Raw genomic sequence first — 15859 nt, forward strand, 5'->3', positions numbered from 1 at the left:
GTAATATGTAGGTCAAAGATTAGTTTTTAAGATAGCCCTGTGGATTACAGTATTAGTTGCAGAATTCTTTTTGTAAACTGCAAGTCACATGATACAGTCCTAGTAAAGAAGCGTAGTGAGTTATCCACTCGCGGCAAACGACTGCATCCAAGGCATACATTTTCATCTCAGCATTTTTTTATTATATGAGTAAGACATTTTATAAGAGCTGGATAATCTGGATCATCCATCTCAGAGGGGCAGACAACATAGCATTACAAAACTCTCCCTGGAAACCTTCATCCAGGATGATGTGGAACTCTTTGGACACATATCTAGACTCTTACGAACCTCCATGAACTAAAGGTATACCATTGACTCATATCCTGTGCCATTACTGACGTACCATTTGAATATTTGTACTTAAGTGTAATAACCACTGTTGCCTGTACAAGGCTGCTGCTGTATGTTAGGACTGCCAATATTGGATTGGTCTCATGCCAACCTATGCATAGAAGTGATTGCTACAGCCTGACTAGCCATTGCTCTTCCTTCCCTTCTCTTCTTTTTTCTTTCCTTTTTTCCCTTCTTTTGTTTGTCCTTTCTTCTTTAACTATTGATCACTTGGGTTAGTCTCATGTTACCCATATAGGCGCATTACCCTCACTTTTTGACAATATATGTTTAACTTTGCTTTAGATATCTCATGCTAACCTTGTTACAGGTTTTCTGTCTGACCTTGTGAAAATCAATAAAGTATTTTGAAGAAGAAAAAAAAACTTTGAATATTCTAAATCTGATCAGAATATGTTGTATTCGGTAGTTATAAACACTTATTAAGTACCAAAAATAATGTAGTTTGCATTATGTTCTAAGTAGTGTGTATTGGTATAATTCACAAAGACATATCTGGCATTCCTACAATGCACAGGGAGGGGAGGAAGGAAGGGAGGAGGGAGAGAGAGAGAGAGATTTCCAATCGGACCTCAAGATTTGAAGGTACAGTTGTGCTCGGTTTGGCATCTGATTCTTGCTACAAAGCAGTGCACAACTTGGTCAAAACCGAATTCTGATTGCTTGTGAAGTGAGGTACTTGTTGCGCAGCCGAATGGAAGGAAACAGAGATCCTGCATCCCCTGAGGCTGTTGCTCTGCACAGCATAGTGCACACTGAATGGGCGCAGTGCTGCTGCCTGGTTCCTGTTGTCTGCACAGTGCATCAGTTGAGGACACAGCCGGGGTCATTCTCTGGGGTTGACATGGTAACTTAGCCCCAGCATGAGAATAGTTGCTGGAATTGGAAACCGTCTGATTCTCACACGATGCCAGCATTGGTAGTTTTCCAAAATCATAAGCGAAGTATGGCTTACACTTCTGGTCTCCTGTCATCTAGTGTTGTGACCCTAGAAGAGAAGTGGACAAGCTAAGTCACAGCTTGCAAAGGATGCTTACAAATGACTTGTAAAGGGTACTGCTTTGTCCCACCTTGCATAGGGTGCTGAGAATCGCCTTCTACAGGGATGTCACTATTATTAGTGCTGCTGAGGTAACAGCACCAGGGCCCTAAAATATGAGCGAGGGGAAATATGCACCCAATATTATATCTGTCTTTTATCACTGAAACGGGTGGGGGCCCATTTTCCTTACATTAGTGCCCGTGGCAGCTTTTGTGCAAACTTGTTTTCTAAACTAGCTAAGCGGAGCCACAATGTAGGAAGAAAGAGCAAACACATTATGTTATATGGAATTCATAAAAGTGCAGGCCCTACGTTTACTCTGCCTCCTGATGAATTCTTGTGGGTGCCAGCCCAGTTGATCCTGTTGGTACGGGTGAGGGGTAATTCCTGACATCCAGCAAAACTTTATAATCCTGCCCTGGATTTATCAAAAGTTAGAGTTGGGCTTCAAGGAAATGCTTTCGAGTTCTGAATCCTAGTTATAAATGCTTGGTATTTGTTAGATCCCAGCAAAGAAAAACAGGTTCGACAGAGGTCGTCTTGGAGTATGGATTGGAACAATCCTCACTGCCCATTGGATCGTCCACCTGCTGTTCATGCTGTGCCAGGGTCGGGGTTTGTGGATCTGTGGTGCAGGGACGTGAATGAGTAGCCTCCTCCAAAGGATCCTTCATTCACTTTTTATTGAGGGCTGGGAAGAGTTTTGTGCAGAGTGAAGCTAGGCATCGTCATGCATGGAAGGGTGTGCGGGATGGGCACATCCTCCATTGGCGGCAAACTGATTTTTCTAATGAGGGAATTAATTTGCAATGCACTTTACACCAAATTCTCGAGTTGAGAATAAGCAGTGCCACTTTGAAGATATGCATGGTCTTTACACAGAGGGTTAGTAATCGTTGCCACTAAATGTTAATTACTATCTCTCAGTTTGACTTCGTGAGATCAAACCCCTCAATATAGTATGTGTCAGGAGCTAAAAATCACTGCAGTGAAGTATTTAGGTCAATCTTGGAAATTGGAGACAAGCCTTGTTTTCGTGGTATCTATTCTTACCATGAGACCATCAGTCTTTACCTTCAGTCTCTCCATACTTAACTGTTTCCAAGATGTGAAATTCCACCACTCGCGACTCTAGTTTGTAATAACACAGGCTTTCTTGAGTGACCCTTCCAATATTATGCGGAATTGATCTGATCTCAAGAAGTCCATGTTGACGCTGCTGCGCAGCGCTTTCTGCTGCCCAGCAGTATTCTACATGAATTGCATGTCCCGGTGGAAAAGTCCTAATTTTATGTGTTAAACCTCTGTGTCAACATGATCCCCCAAATAGGCCCTTGGTTTAAGTTCAGAGCTGCAAAATCTGCTCTTGTCTAGTTGGCTAACAATTGTAGTTTTTGCTCTTGAAATCTTCTCCTCCTAACTTGAACTTTTAAGAAAGGTGATTTTTATGAGTTTCTCCACAGAGTTGAAAACTCTAATTATGCAGAATGCACTTAGACTTTTTGGAAATATTTGCCTCAGGGACACAAAGATACTCAGAGGTCATTTTCACGAGGTCATTTTGTGTAACCATCTTGCAGTTCCTTAGTCATCAGAAGCAGTGATGTGCAGTCCAATTCGAGATTAAAGTATGTTTGTTACCCTTGTGCTACAAGGTGCTGTCCATAAACTGTCCTCATTGGATGGAAAAAACTAAAAAAGTTAAATCACCCATAGAGCTTCCTAATGTTGACGTCATCACCTGGGGTCTGCTTGGGAGAGAATAGTCAACACAGTATGGTGGAGTATGGTAGAGATGGGGTATGTATCTTGCACAAATAGTTCCACACAAGCCTTATCAAGAGGACCGAGTGGTTAAATCTAGTGTATAGACGCCCGCGGGCAGAATGGTGGAGCAGGTGGCTCGGTACTAAAGGGTTCCTTTGGTTGAAGTTAGTTCACCAGAGTTCCCCTGTGTCTAGCGGTGCTCTTCCCAGGGGGCATGGTTGAACCTTCTGCCCATAGCAGCCCTTCGCTGTAGCCCATACCTCGCTGAGACTGCGCTCGCTCATTGGTTTGAGATTTAGACATGGAAGAGGGACTCGGTCGCCTCCTAGTGGTTACAGGCCTCTTTGCTTTGGTCAATGCAAGGCTCCAGGCTGTGTGCTCTGCGCGGGAAATACCTGTGTACTTCTCTTCGTGGAGCGGGCTCTCGAAGAGTGATTTTCTTTTCCTGCACAGGGCGGTGTGGGGAGGCGGAGAGCGTCCAGGATCCCGGTTGTCGCTGGGATGCTTGACAGATTTAGACTGCCCCTGCCCTGCTAGCCTCTCAAGCATCCCAGTTGTGACATCCCTACAGCCCAGACTGCCAGTGCGCGCGCCCCTTTCATGCTCCAGATTGTCCTGGGCCTCGTATGGTGGGAAGAAGTCCTCTCCCGCCGGAGCGCGAGGCTTCGGGGACAGATGTCTCATTGAATGCAGCGTATGCTTGGAAATGGAGAGGGCTTCATCCCACGGATGATGCGGAGGGGCGGAAGGGTGGGTGTAATTGCTTTCTGCTGCCGGGTTGTTTGCTGGTAATTCGCTGGACAGTGGTGAGTGGGGGTCTCACTGCTGTCTCTGCCGCAGGGCACCACCCCTCCCCCTGCCCAGTGCAGGCATGACTGCTCGTGAGGAAGGGCTGCTATGGAATCTCCGCCGGCAGCCTGTCCTGTAATCGCTGTAAATGTAATAAAGATGCGATTGGAGCAGTGTCGCGGCCTAACCAGATTTCGCCTAGAGACCGATTTCATGCTTTTCTCACCTCCCTTCCTCCGTCTCAGGCAGAAGAATCCCCGATGCTCTCTCTGTCGCTCTCTCCCGCTCCTGTGTTCGCTTCTCCTGTTAATATTGACAGGTCTGCTCTCTCCTTAGCCGTGCTCTCCCCAAGCCCTTCATGCGTTCACACCTCCTGTCTTGGCTTTTCTGGTACCATTTTCGCTATAACCCCCCCTCCTTCCACTTTCTTCTTTTCCTTCCCATTTCTGCAGTCTGATCTTTGGTTTCTTATATTTCTCGAACTGTCACCCACTTTCTCTTCCTCGTTATTCTCATTATTCCCAGACTGATGCCCTCTGCTTCTCCTGGTGCTCTACTACCCTACATTGCCCCTTCTGTTATATTCTTCTCTCTCGCGTCTCTGGTCCTTTCCCTCTTTCTTTCCTCACCGTTCTCTGCCATTTCCTTCTTTCCTATTACTTTCCAATTTTCTTCTTCCTTCATTCTCCTGTGGCATAATTTAATTTCTTCCATTTCCTTAAAGGCCAATCCCACTGCATCGCCCTTTTACTTTGACTATGCGCACTCTCTTTCCCTCATCTTGAATGCTACACTTGTTTCTACTCTCCATCCTTTTTGTCTGTATACTGCTTTCTGTGTTCTCCCCTACTTCTCCTGATCCTCCTTCCAGGCAGGTCTTTTCAGTCTTCTCCACATCTGACCTTGCTCTTCTTCCGGTCTCTCCCCCTGCAGGTCTCTGGGGAAGTTGCTGTTGACTGCCGCCTCATTCAGGGCATCCGAACCGTGAGTACTTCAAGCCTTCTTTACTGCCCTCTGCCTGTGTCCTCTTTCCTTGGTCTGTCTTGTTCTCACTTGTCTCTCCCCGCTCTAGTTTTGTCCTACCCTGGGGCAGCAGGTGCTCTGGCACTCGCCTGGCCATCAGCACCACTTCATGCCCTGTGCCCCCGGGACCGCTTAGTTCCACTGACCCACCCATGCTACTGAGAGCTCTTCTGCAGTCAGGTGTGTGCTTCATCCCCTGCATCTCGCCTGTTTCTTGAGAGCATTGCCTCTCCAGCTTCTCTTGAGATGTCTCGTCCAAAGTCCACGCTTATGAGGACCTGGCGTCTGTGTGTGGACATCCAGTCTGTCAAGTGTCCTATCTCTTCCACAGCATTGACATAACCCCACTTCGTGTTGTAAATCCAGGTAAGTAGAAATGGGGCTACGAATAGTAATTATCGTTCCTGCAGGTTCACACGAACCTTGTATTGTGTAATTTTATAGGTAAATAGCGGAAAATAGGAGATGACTGTCTTTAGAGTAAAAGCACCTCCAAGCTGTTGAGTATTTTAAATTCAGCATGGTACCTTAGAATATCTGGACAGAGTTTAATCCAAATATGGGTACATTTGGAAATTCAGGTAAGGAATTGTGGGTCTAGAATTCGGCCGATATCAATTTGGGTTTTACTATAAGATCTCTGAACCAGACAAAATATGCAGCTTCCTGAAAATGCTCGGATCCTTTGGTGTCTCATTCAGTCATCACGTTTAAAGCCAGATTTCGAGGTTAAAAAGTTCACACTGGCAAATCAATAAAACTAATATAAAACTTACAAAATTTCCTTAGGTGCCTGGAGGGCTTTTCACTACCATCCGTGTGTTTGTTGCTAACTGAGTGAGCAAAGATTGAATAGTTAAGCTTGACTGACCACAAATGAGCATCAATGTGGCGCTGAACCTTTTTTTCTTCTTAATTCGAAAGCCACATTTCTGCCACGTGTGGAGTTATTCATGGTGGTTTAGGGATTTTTTTTATCACGTCGCCACTTTATATAAACTTTCTTTGTTCAACGATGCCTGAAGTTCACCAAAACTCCACCACCTCCTTTGTGCCTAGAACTGGCCACATGTAAAGGCTGTTTCTGGGCACACAGGCCCACCTTCAAGCGACTGGTTTAGGTACACATAGGACCAGGTGGTCCATCATGAATCGCACAGTGTCTGTCACTCTTTGAGAGCGGAGCATGTCCTTTCCACTACTGATCTCTCACAGTGTATGCAGTGTCGTCTCCTTCTTCTGACTGCTTTTATATACATCTCAAGCGTGGCCTGACTGCAGTGGTGCATGTCACTGCACTTTGTAAGAGGGAAACTGCCTGTCTCAGAAACAGACACTTAGGAACAAGCATTGGCAAAGCCAGTCCGTCGCTCCTTTGGGACCTATTGGCTTATTCCAAAGCCTTTTGGCGATGTTGCACAGCATCAGCAAGATGCTGTGCATCATGGCCAGAAATTAAAATAAAATAAACAAAAATAATTTTAAAAAGGCACAATGTTTCTCCTGGCTGGGGTAGGGCCTCGCGGGACCATGTGTAGGCGACGCTCGGCGACCCCTTTTAGTTGACGGGCATTTGGGCGACACGTGCTCTGTTAGTTGGGGATGTGGGTAGTTTTAAGCCAACATAACAGGGTAGCAGGGAGAGGGGTAGGCTTGCAAGGCAGGCTAGCAGGGTGGGGAAAGTTCCTTAGGGGAATTTGTTATTGAATGTTGTTTTTATTAATGCTTCCAATTGTATTTGAATGCGGGATGGGCGGTGGGGGGCTGCAGAGGGGGCATGGTGGGGGGGGAACGGGTACTTGCACGTTTCCCAGATGGCCATACAGCAGAATAGGCGCCTCAAGGTGTTATCATGGAATGTGAACGGCCTGCGGGACAAGATTAAGCGGACTCTGATGCTTCAATATCTACATAGACACCCCCAGACCTAGTGCTCTGCCAGCAGACGCACCTGAAAGGTAATAACTACTTAGCCCTGAATCGGTTTGGCTATACTCTTGTGGCCCTTCACCTCTGGCTCGAGGGGATCTTGTTGAAAAATTTCCTACCGTTAGTGCCAAATCGCACGTGGTGTGATCATATGGGACGATACGTTGCAATTAAGGGAATGTGGGTAGACCTTACCCTGAATATCTGTTCTGTACACATCCCACCAAGGATGGATGGGGCGACGTTTTCTGATCTGTGTAAGCTCCTACTAGACCTGCCTATGGGTACTTTGATTTTTGGGGGTGACATGAACGAGACAATGTCGCAGGACTTGGATAGAGACACTTTATCGCACAGAACTACCGGGCTACAGCAGTTAAATGCGTTTGTGAGTGCCATGGGGCTTGTGGATCTTTGGAGGATACCTAACCGGGCCACGTGACACTATACCCATGTTACTGTGGCGCACGGGAGCAGTGCTCGCCTAGATTATATTTTCACGCATTTGTTCTCGGCTGGTCTGTTTCAGGCTGGATGCCATAGAGCCCGAGGAATATCAGACCATTCCCCGGTTGAGGTATGGTTATGGAACCCTGAGAGAGACTGGTCGCTTCCCCCACGCTTAGACTCCTACTCATTTAGGGATCGTGAGTTCCAGGAAAGGTATAAGTTATGGACAGAGCAATACTTTGCAGAGAATTCTGGGTCTGTGCAATCCTATTGCGTGCTGTGGGAAGCGTATAAGACGGTGTAGAGAGACTTTGTACAGGCAGAGATAGGGATTAGACGAAAAGAAAAGCGGGCACAGTGTGATAGGCTGGAACAAGAGATACTGTCATTGGAGACGGCAGGGGAACAGACTCCGAGGGAGAGGCAGGACGTAAACACACGATTCAGCTCAAATAGAAGGAACTTAGAAGTGTCGGAGAAGATTTGGCACGTGCACATGAGATTGCAACTCAGAGATGCGTCTATGACCTGGGTGACAAGGCTAATAAGGTTATTGCCGCGCTGGAATAGAGGGAGAGGAGTCGCAACTGGGTCCCGGGCATCCGGACCACCAAGGGCATGTTGCGATTGGCAGGTGCAGATGTGGCTGAGGCCTTCGCTCAATACTACGAGGAGATTTACCACTCACAGACTGGGAGAGGGGAAGAGGAATGTAGCGAGTTTCTCAGAGATATCGGGCTGCCCACGCTTGGTCCAGAGGATCGAAAGTCAGCGGTCTCAGACCTGTCCTTTGAAGAAATAGAGGGCGCCATAGGGGATTTACAGTCAGGGAAGGCTCCGGGCCCCAATGGGTTGCCGGCGGAGTCATTCAAATGTGTGGCAGGGTCGGTCGCAACATATATGCTAGATATGTTTAACGACGCAAAGACAATGGGCCAGCTACCGTGCAACTTGAGAACGGCAACCATAGTTGTGATTCACAAAAAGGGTGAACACCAAGAGCTTTGTAGCTTCTATAAACCTATCTCATTAATTAATTTCGAGGCAAAAGTGTTAGCAAAGGTTCTGGCAAATAGAATAAGCCCAGTCATCCAATACCTGATCCACCTGGACCAATCTGGCTTCATGCCCCATAGAAGCACTAGGCTTAATCTCCGTCGCCTCTATGGAGTGATGCATGTGGTATCCAAAAGCCCTGAAATAGCAGCCGCACTCTTATCTCTTGACGCTCATATGGCGTTCGACAGCATTGAATGGGCATACGTATTTGCGGTGCTGGCCAAATTAGGCTTTGGGCCAAACTTCCGGGCATGGGTCCGGCTCCTTTATACAGCACTGCTTGTGTGAGTCCGAGTAAATGGGGCTACGTTCAGGGTTTTTAAGCTACACAGGGGTACGAGGCAGGGCTGCCCGCTCTCCCTGATCCTTTTTGCGCTAGCGCTTGAGCCGCTAGCCTCGTGGGTGCGGGGCAACCCGTTGGTGTGGGGCATTGATACAGGGGGTTGTTGGGAAGAACGTATCTCCCTGTACGCTGACGACGTTTTGCTCTATGCACACTGCCCCAGACAAACTTTCCATAGACTTCTCCATATCCTGAGATCTTTCGGGGCATACTCTGGGTATAGCATCAATTGGGATAAGTTCCTAGTGTTCTCGGTGGTGGGGACACCTCCGGTGATAACGTCGGCTTGTTAGGATTTGGTGTGCAAGGAGACCTTCAAGTACTTGGGTATTTAGATCACGAAGACGGAGTCGAATTTTATGCGCTTGAAGGTCTATGCTCAATTGGATAGACTGAAGGAGGATGTGGCCCACTGGCGAACATTGCTGGTATCGCTTATGGGCAGTGCTGTCCTGTTTAAAATGATGGCCCTCCCGCGCCTGTTGTATGCACTACAGAACACCCCCTTTTTGGTTCCTGATTGTTTCTTTCGCGCCATTGAGGCGGAGCAACGCACGTTATTGTGGGGAGGCAGGAGCCCTAGGAACGCCCTACGGAAACTCCAGTTGGGGGTATATGAAGGGGGACTGGTGGTTCCGGATATCAGAAAGTACTACTGGGCGACACAGCTAGTCAATATTAACGGGTTGTGTTTCTCTCCCACGGAGGAACCAGCATATCAGGTGGACCGTATGGCCCTGGGTAGGGGCAGTTATCTCTCGGCCCTATACAGGAGGCAGAGGAGCGACTCCACCCTCCCGACTTACACAAAGGCAGTGACTGCAGTGTGGCGACAGGCGACCAAGATGACCTGGGTGGGGAGCTAAACTCACGGAGCAAACCCTGTTATGGGAAGGGGATTATCTCACGGAAACTGTGCGATCCGCTGCCAGAATATGCCCCCCTGGAGGATAGGCTGCTGCTTGATCCAATGCTTGATAAGGCTATCTCACACACATTCAAATAACTGATAAATAACATGTCGGACCCACTAGGACCCCTGCAGGAGGTCTGGGAAATAGATCTTGGACTCCTAGAGGATGAAGATTAGGCGGACGCTTTACAAAGCCCTAGAGAAATAGTGATACGGGCAAGATTCCGCCAAATACAGCTCCGAATTCTGCATAGGTCATACGTCCCCGGGGCAGTGCAATACCGTATCGGCTTTTGTACGTACGCAGAATGTGTACGGGGATGTGGGGAAACTGAGACATTCTTCCATATCATTTGGGCATGTCCTAAGATCCAAAGCTTCTGGGAGAACCTAGCCCAGGTCATGTCTGAGGTAGTAGGCACCACGGTGCCGGTAGATGCCAGTTGGATTGTCCTGTGTGTAACAGGAGACATAGTATGGCCCAAATTGGCCACAGTCTGGCTCGCACTGACGGGAGTAGTAGCAAAAAGAAATATTGCCAGACTGTGGGGAGTCGCTGAAATCCCAACGGTGGAGGACTGGAAAAACGATCTGGACTGGTGTCAAAGGGCGAACAAATGGTGTACCAAAGGAGAGCGTGCCCATGGAAATGGGAAAAGATCTGGGGACCTTGGATGGCCTATCGGGGAGATCTTTCAAGTGCTTGAGAGGAGCCTTTCAGCAGGGTGCAAGTGATTTCAGATTATCCCTGGTCACATTGGGAATAGTCAAGATTTTGGGGAACTGTGCATCGTGAAAGAGGATGTATTTTGTTTGTGCTGCTCCACTGCTGAATATATTGTGCAATCTTCATGGAAGCATGTTTTTTTATGGTTAATGGTTAATAAAAAGATTTAAAATTTTTTTTTTTAAAAAGGCGCAATGAAGTGGCCATATAATATTGTAGGCAGGCACATGCTTCAATTGCATGCACAGCTATGAAATTACGCTACTCCACTTATAGGTATTGCTTTCTAGACAGCTCAAACACTGTCTATTGTAAGCTGTTGTTAGCTTAAAGTGTGTTTAGAGCCCACCAATTGCTTACCATTGGTTGGCTTAATTGTCCCTCTAATTTACTTGCTTCTTATTCGTTAGTGTGTGTGAGCTTTTCTTCCTCTTCTTGTGTTTGTCCCTCCCTGTAGCATGATACATTACAGTGTAATTATACTGTTTGCGTTTTCAGGGTCTATGTTTTTCTTTGTTTAAGCACTCTCCAAGAGTGCATGTGTTTTTCAGCTGTCTGCCTAGTTCTGTTCTCTTCCCTTCTACACACTGCCCTCGCTTGCTCGTGTGCTTTGCCCCTGCTCCCCTTCCTTGATGCACTTGCCCTCCCGTGGTCCTCCCCACCCGCATTGCTTTCTTGACCATGTGCTTCTTTCTATTCCCTCCAAGCGCAAAATGTTATCTCTAGCCTGTTTGATTTTCTCCCCAGGCATCAGTGCTTCACATTGTTATCCCTCTCACCCCTTTACTCCCCTTGTCTCACCCCTTTACTCCCCTCCGTGCCCTCCGTGTTGCTTCCCAAAACCTGTGCTCTTTGTTTTGCTTCTGTGCCCTAGTATTGTTTCAACTCTGCCCCCTCTGTGTTTTGTTTCCACTCCCCTGTGCTTTGTTCCCTCACCCGCTTTCCCCCTGTTCCTTTCACCCTCTGACCATGTTGCTTCCAGCACCCACTTTCTGAAAAAAAAAAACAAGATTTTTCACGTTATTCTCTTCTTTTCTTTTCTGTTTTTTGCTGATCCGAGTTGGTTTGGCAAATAAATAGAAAACACAAACATTGAAAAAGCCAATAGGCCTTGCATCTGGGAACTATTGACTTTGTCAATGATTTTTAGCCATACTACACATCATCTGGGATGCTGAAGGCAACCATTTTAAAAGGCGCTATGATACAGCAGTTGTGTCATTTTGTAGGCACGTGCAGCACACATGTGTGCACTACAAAATGACACAAGCAGTTTGTTTCTTTTTAAGCACCCTGCTGGGGATGAGTATCACGGTGGCGCAAGTGGGGAGGGGTAAGAAACAAGGCAGGGGGAGAGATTGGAAGCAACGTACGAGAGAGAAGGAGGGCACAAGTGAGGGAAGAAACTTAGAAAGCATGGGTGGAGGAAAGCAATGTGAGCGGAGGTAACATGAAAGGCAGGGATGGTGAGGAGAAGCAAGAGGCAAAAGCGCAATGTAGAGCATGGGGGTGCAAATCGGCAGAGAGAAGAATACAATGTTGACCGCATCACAATAGAGGGAGGGGAGAAGCATACACGTCAGAGAGCAACAACCCGTGCCTGAAGGGGCGCAAGAGAAGTACACGAGAAAGACAGCTGGAAAGAACATGCACTCTTATGAAGTGCTTAAGTCAAAAGAAGAAAGTAGGTTCTTAAAAGTGAGCAGTGGAAGGACACAAGTAATGAGACAATACTCCAGGATAGGGGCAGGCACAAGATAGGGAAGGCAAACCACTAAATAAGCCGCAAGCAAATGAGAGTGCAGGAAAGACAACCAATGGTGAGCAATGGGCTGGCTCCAAGTCTCTTTATGTCAAAACCCACAATATGTCTCTCAACATACAGCACATGCTTTCTCTGTAGTAGGCTCGACCTATAAAGCATGGACCCCATTGGGAGGTAGTCAGGGGTCGCAGCTGTGACCTCTAGCTTGCGCTCTGCTACTCCTGGCACTTCCCTTGCAACCCCTCACCTCAGAGGAGGCAAAACTTTTCCACCCTCTGAGGCAAGGGATCGCAAAGGAGGTGCTAGGAGTAGCAGGCAGCAAGCTAGAGTTCGCAGCTGCGACCCCTTACTACCTCCAAATGACGACCATGCTATAAAGTGGGTCTGTCATATTGAAGCCGTGTTCAGGCGCACCTACAAAATGATGTGGTGGTGTTTTTATTTTTTTTATTTAACTGATTTGCACACATTGGGATGCTGTCAAGCACAGAGAGAAACCATTGACAAAGCCAGTAGGTCCCAAAGGCACGATCTGCTGGCTTTTACAATGCTTATTTTTGTATTCACCAGTCTGAAACGGGTCGGTAAATGGGAAGAATAATATGAAATTGAAGTATTTGAAAAATGCTTTATTTAGGGCAAAGACCCATTAGCAATTTGCTGATAGACTAGTCTCCCTTCCCCAAAGTAAATAAATAAATATAAAAAAATTGGATAGAGCTCGTGGGTTTGAGGTGTGAGCAAAGGGGAGCAACGGGAGTGGACGGGGTGAGAAGCAACTGGGAGTGGGTGGGGGTGAGAAACAACAGGGAGCAGGCAGGGGTAGGAAGCAACATGGAGTGGGTGAGGAGAGGGAAATCACACGAAGAGGAAGTGACATGGAGGGCAGGGAGAAATAAGCACACAGGAGAAAGCAACATGGATTGTGGGGAAGTTTGGAGAAGGGAAGTACACAAGACTGAACTTGCAGTACAGTGGGGATTCAGAGGGGCTGAAGCCCATGAGGGAAAGAGTTATAAAACACATGCACTCTCATGCAGTGCTAAGCAGAAAATAAAAAAGCAGTACCCTTAAAGTGAGCAGTGGAAGCACAGAAGTCAGGCGATCAGAGATATGGTAATGAGGCTCAGCTTCAGGGGACGGACAAACATAAGATGGACAAGCTGGGGCAAGCAGTTGAATAAGAATCAAGAAATTAAGGGTGACAGGAGAGCTAACCAATGGTACGCAATAGGTGGGGCTGTAAGCCCTTGTAAGCTTTTGATAAGCCCACAGTAGTTCTTTTGCAACCAGACAGCTGCACTGTCTGGTAGGCGCACCCAAACGAGACCTATACAGCAGCAGTCCAAAAATAACACTTATATGCTGGTACACAAAGACATTTTCTGAAGTAAATGTATGTATATGGCTGATAAATGCTGTATTTATTTCTCTCAGATATCTGCAAAAGGATATCTGGCAGGTGTAAATGCATTTAGCATTCTGTAATTGTATACCATGACTAAGTAACATTGTTGCCTCTTAATAAAAACGTTTACCCCAAAAATCAAAAAAAGAACACTATGTACAGGTACATAGCAATGCCCAATTCAGATTTCAACTGTGCATATACATTTGCATTTACAGCACTGTGTAAAAATGTCATTTGACATTGCCAATAGTACACCTGGAAACCTGTGACTGGCACAACCATCCAGGCATGCTATCAAGGCCAGACTGGGAACCCACAGCAGCCCTAGAAAATGTTGTCAGGCAGCCCCCATAATTTGCATTGTTAGCGCAGTGAGCCTGACCACTACATAACGCGTTTGGGGGATGGAGGGGTCTCCTTCTGGAAAATGTGGGAACAATTTTAAAAATGGTGCATGTTTCATTGTATATTCAATTCTATAAGCTTTTAAAGCATAGTAAATGATGACCTTACAGTGCACCGGGATTCTACAATCTTTGTTGGTTTCCTTCAATGACTCCCTCACTATCACCCTTCAACAGTGCCCCCTCATGTCTCCACAGCCCCTCTCTCACATGTTTTTCATTTGTTTTATAGTGCCCCTCATAACAGTGTAGGGTGTCGGAGCACTTTACATCACACACACATAGAGACAATGAATAATATGTGTGTAAATCAGTGTATAGAAAATGTTACATAAGACAAAGAGGACCAGGAGGTGTGGGATTCACATCATCCATAGCGGGGAGGCATTTTTTAAGAGTGAGCTTAGTCTGGAGAAGCGCAAACTCCGGATTAAATAACATAACACAGTAGTTAGGGTGGGCTTTGCTAATAAGAATGTATTCCTAGTTCCTACCCAAACAAATGCTTTATAGCAACATTAGAATAATGAAAGACTGTGTAAAACATAACTGTCTAACCTGTACCATGCTGTTCACACGCAGCTCTTTGATGGCAGTGAATAGCTCACACTTCTATATTAGGATTGTAACTTATGAACTGCACAGTAACAAAAGGATCTCTGTGGCGAAAGCAGTAACTCATTAAGCTATGCTCATAATATTCAGTTCTGAGATCTGCGTGGTACAAGCTCTTTGCAGCACGCATATTAACCCTCTGCACTACCCTAGATGAGCCAAAACTTCCGCTCTCCAGCAGGAAGATTAATCAGCAGAGATAAATCCATAGCATATTTAACAAGCATTGGCATAGCCAATAGGTCTCGCCTTTGGGACCTTATGAGTGTTTAGCTATGTAGCACAAAAGAGACTACAGTGGCATGGTGGGCAAAATAAAAAAGATGGACTAGAATGCACCCGAAGGAGATCCACGCCGAGATTAACTCAGGTACTTCACCCATCACATTTCCCCATAATTTGCTAGTGGCACAGCCTGCCCACAGTACTACGCACCACAGTCATTTTCATATAGAGGGTAATACTACACTTTACACAGTCCATGCTCGGTCACTTAGGATACTGTTTTTCATCCAAGTAGGCCAGTGCTTCGAATGCATGCAATGAGATGTTCTTCACAGTTCGTATCTTTGCAAGCCTTTTCAAACCTTGAATCCTGCCCTTACTTATTTTTAAATACCAGCCCAATTAAGATACTACCTTTGCAAGATGAAAGATTTCTGCACAAAACAACTTCTGGGTAGCGTTGGGCAATATTAACAGAGGTGCGTGCGAGTAGGCAGTGATATCAGTGATTAAAGTTAGGCCATGCGATTATTAACATGTACAAACAATTTTTAGGCCAGTCATACAACCATGTTAATTTTATATGCTGTAGGTGCGTCATATGTGGATTTGGCTCTCATGTCAATAAGGTGAAGGAAACCCAAATAAAGTATAATTATGTGGCATGCACAGACAAAAAGGAAGACTACACAAGTGCTGTATACAACGAGAACTGACGCTGAGATGAAAGATATGCTGTTGCATGACTAGGGTCACCATCTTGGAATGGGCATTATTAGCAGAGTGCAACACAACCCATTCCTGGAAAAGCATATAGTTGCTGCACCCAATTTACACAAAAAAACCAAACATACTGTAATGCAGGCATTGACAAAAAAAAAAAATCACATGAATAGCTTTGAACTACCGTTTGGTTAACCGAGGGACGACTCCTTTCTGGAAAATGGGTGAAAAGGGGCCCTTCGGCTGTAGGATTCTTAGCTTTCAACTAGTGAATACATCCC

At 46.2% G+C, this 15859-nt stretch overlaps 1 protein-coding gene across 2 annotated transcripts in view; it reads left to right on the forward strand.

Moving 5' to 3' along the window:
* The window catches only part of RBFOX3 (RNA binding fox-1 homolog 3), a 2040484-nt gene that overhangs the window by 838203 nt on the left and 1186422 nt on the right, over positions 1 to 15859 (forward strand). For both annotated transcript variants that reach the window (XM_085617449.1, XM_085617452.1), the window contains exon 4: positions 4925 to 4975. The gene's annotated coding sequence lies outside the window, so the exon portion shown is untranslated. The remainder of the gene's footprint in view (positions 1 to 4924; positions 4976 to 15859) is intronic.

The sequence above is a fragment of the Triturus cristatus genome, chromosome 7, assembly GCF_964204655.1.
Source record: "Triturus cristatus chromosome 7, aTriCri1.1, whole genome shotgun sequence".
Classification (NCBI taxonomy): domain Eukaryota; kingdom Metazoa; phylum Chordata; class Amphibia; order Caudata; family Salamandridae; genus Triturus; species Triturus cristatus.